The 4,237-nt window shown below is 56.7% G+C and overlaps 1 long non-coding RNA gene across 1 annotated transcript; it reads left to right on the forward strand.

The window, feature by feature from the left end:
* The first annotated feature begins 1,933 nt into the window (after positions 1–1,933).
* Positions 1,934–3,815, forward strand: LOC114814634. The gene is made up of 2 exons (XR_003762399.2): positions 1,934–2,544; positions 3,715–3,815. It is a non-coding gene; the product is annotated as an uncharacterized LOC114814634 (long non-coding RNA).
* Positions 3,816–4,237: the final 422 nt, after the last annotated feature.

Consider the following 4,237-nt stretch of genomic DNA (forward strand, 5'->3'; position numbering starts at 1 on the left):
TTTTCTTCGGGGAGTTATTTTAATTTTTTCTCCATGCTGAGGGAAACTATCGGCAGAGCATTGAAGCGCGGAAAATCGCTGTTATTTCCTGGTGAGTAGCCGTTAACTACAGAAAAGGACGAAGCTCTATTTTGCCAGCCAAGCCAAGCCTCTCTCCCTCCCTCGCCCTTGGCCATAGGGACCTGGGGGGCGTGGAGGATTGAGTCTGGAGGCGGTGTAGACAGTCCCCCAAGATGGTTCAACCCACTCTTCCTTCCTCTTCCCTGCCCCCTCCCCTTCCGCTTTTCCAGTCCTAGAAGATACTGAATCATTCGGATTAGGATTTTCCTCTCTTCTAGGCCCGTGTAGATAGGGCCGCTGGCTCCCCCGCCCTCCTCCATTCTTTCCAGTGCTCTGTCAGATCGCCCCCCCTCCCGCCCCCCACCCCGCCCAGCTTCCTACCTCAACATTAACACCTCCGGCTCCTCCCCCTGCCCTCTTAGTGGATCCGAACTCGCGACCAGTGAGATGCCCCCCACCCCCACCCCTCCGACGTTCCTCCCGATGGCCCCGTGGCGAATGAGTGGCCTTGGCGTCCCGGTCCCCAGCCCCTCCCCTCTCCCCTCTCCACAAAAGAAACAGTTACACTTACCTCCACGAGGGAGTAAGCAGGGCGGCGTGGGAGCCCACTCGGGAAGGAGGAAGGGAAAACAAAAAAAAACCCAAAAATCACAGTGCAGCCACACACACACACACCAAAACCAAAATCGAGTGGAAGTCCCCCAGCCCCAAAGGAGACAGGTCCGAAAACCCACCTCCAGACCTCAGATACCCCCACGAGGCTCGGCTGGCCTCGCGGCGGGGGCGGGGGAGGGGGCCCCCCGGGTGTCGGCTGGAAGTGGGAGGGGGGAGAGTGAGCATTAGAGAAATAAGCATGGCTTCGATGTGAATTTTGGAGTTAGAAACTTTGGGAGGTTATTTATGTGGCAAACCCAGGGCAGCCCGCTGAGTGGTTCCCGGGGACCACGTGATGTCATTAAACCAAGTTTTATGGCGTCAGGAGCGCTGACAATCCCACAATATATTTACCCCATATATAATCTTAACTGTCCAGTCCCGCAGCTGCCGGGAGCTTTAAGGCTAGGACAGCGGGGCAGGCGGTTAGAGGGGGATTACGTCGGCGGGGAGTGATGTGAGGAGAGGTTACATCTTCGCCAATGAATCCCAGGCGGTCGCGGTAAGTGACTTTCTCCTCTCGTTCGCTCTCTCGCTCTCTAGCTGTCCCATGGTGTGAGGGAGGGTCTCTGTTTCCCACCCCCCCAAACACACTCGCTGCCCCGCACCCACTCTTCTCCCCGAAGGCGGGGGGGGCGCTCAGGCGTCCCCGGTGAGCTAGAGGAGAGGGGAGCTGTTTGCAGGATTTAAGTGGGGAACTGGGGGCGGGGAATTCCCGCAAGTGGGGCCTATCCCCTTTCTCGGTCAGGGCTCCTCCAGTTTGGGGGAGATTAGGTCTTGGCCCTTTAAGGAAATTGATGGGGCGGGTGGGGGAGGGGGGAAAAGGGTGGCTGGGGGAGCAACCTCTGTCTGAAATTTCCCAGTCCGTTCCGGTCCTTGTCTCTAGTCGCTTCTCCGGGAGTCCCGTCCCTCACCCCAGAGTTGAAGTCAAACTTTGCTGGGCCGGGCTCCGACACTGTGCGCATGTGTGGGTGCGAACGCGTGGGAGGGGGCAGATACGGGGAGGGGGAAACTTGGCCTCCAGGAGACAGCAGGAGGCTCATAACGAGAACAGGGTGCGAGGTAGGGGGCGGGTGCCTTCCTGGTTCCATTCCCCCCCAACCCTATTCTACCCACCCACCACCTCCCACCCCCACTCCATCTAAGTGTTAGAGACTGAGTAATTAGGGTGGGCGGGTGGAGGGGGTCACGGGGGTTCTCGGAGGTCTGGAAACCGCCCCCCCCCCAAACTCAGTCGTCCCTCGTCCTGTTTCCTCCCAGTGAAACCGGAGTAGAGGGAGATCAGAGTCTCCAGGCTAACCCGTGTCTCGCGCCGCTCGGGGTGAAAAGGGCGGAATAACGAGGGGGAGGGGGGCGCACCTCCTTCTCCTTTTGATTTTCGTTTGCTCCAAAACCTTCGGAAGTGGGATGGTGGAATTGCGTGGTTGGGACCTTTCCAGGGTGGTGGGGGGAGGGAAGGAGAGAGAGGCGAGGGACAGAAAGTGTAGACACGAACACCCCGTCACCTGCGTGTCCACGCACCCCTCCCCACTATTGTGCGTCACAATGTACTGTGCTACGTAGGAAATCCTGGCGCACGTGGATTCGGGGCCGGTAGCCTGTGTCCACCGGACAGGAGAGGCTTGGGAAAGCAGGGGATAGGCGCCCAGGGAGAGTCACCTCGAATTGGAGGAGGGTTTAGGGGGACACGGTGACTCTAGGCTCGGGAGGCTGGACCCAGCAGCCGCTAAATCAACTCCTCTCTCTTCCCTCCCCTGGACTCCATCACCCACTCAACCAACACTTAGGAAGCAGAACACCTGGCTCCCGGAGGAGGGAAAGCGGAAGAGGGTAAGGGAGAGGAAGGTAGAGAAATAGCGATAGGGGTCTCTCCGTGTCTTCCCGGCTCCTATCAGTTGGGCCTGGTTGGGGTCAGCGGGACGAAGAAGAGGGGCATTGGAGAGGAAAGAGGGTAAAAACCTACAGAAATTCCCCAGCCCAGTAGAATACTAGCTACCTCTTTTCCCTGTTTTGTCCCTTCCCCATTTCTCCATACTTCCTTCCTTTCCTCCCTTCCCCATTTTTCCCCTCCCCATTCCTCCAATCTTTTGCTCCGTTTCCCCTCCCTCCTCTCCCCACTTGAGCCCTCTCTCCTGTCTCGTTGGCCCTTTGGAAACGCGCGTGTCCTTGGCGGGGGGTGTGGGGCACAATGAAGACAGGGGTCCCTGGCTAGGGATTCCTTTGCTTCTGAGCAAACTCCTGCTCCTCCTTCCTTCCCCACGCCCTCCACTACTTCCTTTCTTTTCACCTCCTCCCTCCACCTAGAGATGATCTGATACAGGGGGAAGGGAACCCCGGAGACGCCAGAAGGGGGCCCAGGGGTCCTGGGATCCCAGAGCACAGGCCGCCCAAGGACTCGCAGAAGCACACACACACACACACACATTCACACACCCCTCAAGCACAAATAGGCAGCCCCGAATATTCGTGCCTGTACCTACCAACCAACCCTTCCAAAATACCAACCCATTTCTTTTTCCTCTCTACTAAGTAACTTCCTCACCGTCCCCATTCCCTAACTCTGGACCAAGATCATTCCACTTCCCCCCCACCCCTCCCCCCCCAAAAAAACCAATTCTCCTAAACCAAAGTGAATTGTGGGGAGGGAGTGGGTCTGAATGATCTGATTTTTTTGCTTGTGGAAACCTGACATTTGAGCCTCTCTCCTTTCCGGGTCAACCAGGAGAATCTCCCCTTTAGCCTCCCTAGCTAGGAGTATGGCCCATATAAATAGAGGTTGTGTTTTGGGTTTGGTGGGGGGCGTGTGGGAGTGGGGGTAAAGATGTGGAAATGGGGGAGGAGAAAGAGGAAGGAGTTTTTCTAACTCGGGTGTCAAGGGGACTCGTCCTCCCCATTTCCTCTTTCTCTTCCCCCCTCCCTACTTCCCTCTCCCATTCCCCCTTTCTCCTTCTTTGCCGCCCCACCCCCTTAGGTAAACCAGCTCAGTATTTTCCTTCCTAGGTCTTTAACCCAGGGAAAGAGGAAGCAACCAATCAGGCATGCGCTTGATGGAATCACATGTTCCTTCCTGGCCAATCCCAATAAAGTCCTTGTTCATCTTCTGTCAGCTTCTATCTCTTGCCACACACACATCCCCCCTCAATCCACTCAAGATCCCCAGCTCCTCCCCGCCCTCTCCATCCCAGACAGCCAGCAGCAAGTTGTGGAACCCTGACCTTCCTCTTCCTCCCGGGAGCGTCTGGAAGGGAGAAATAACCTCCCCAAGGTTTTTTCAAAGTTGTTGCCCGAAGCGATGGAGCTTGCTCAGGGCATAACTTTGCGGCCCAACAGATTCGGATTATACAGGCCAAAGAGGAGAGGGGAGTCGGTCATCGAGTGAAGTGTGGTATAAGCACAACTGCTACTGGGGATCCGTTCCTTCTTGGCTTTGGTCTGGCATAGACGCGGCCTCCGTCTCTGGGCTAGGATACATGTTCTTTTTGCTAAATAGGATAATATCTGGGATCGGGATGGGAGCGGTGAA

This window comes from Ornithorhynchus anatinus, chromosome 10 (assembly GCF_004115215.2).
Source record: "Ornithorhynchus anatinus isolate Pmale09 chromosome 10, mOrnAna1.pri.v4, whole genome shotgun sequence".
Classification (NCBI taxonomy): Eukaryota; Metazoa; Chordata; class Mammalia; order Monotremata; family Ornithorhynchidae; genus Ornithorhynchus; species Ornithorhynchus anatinus.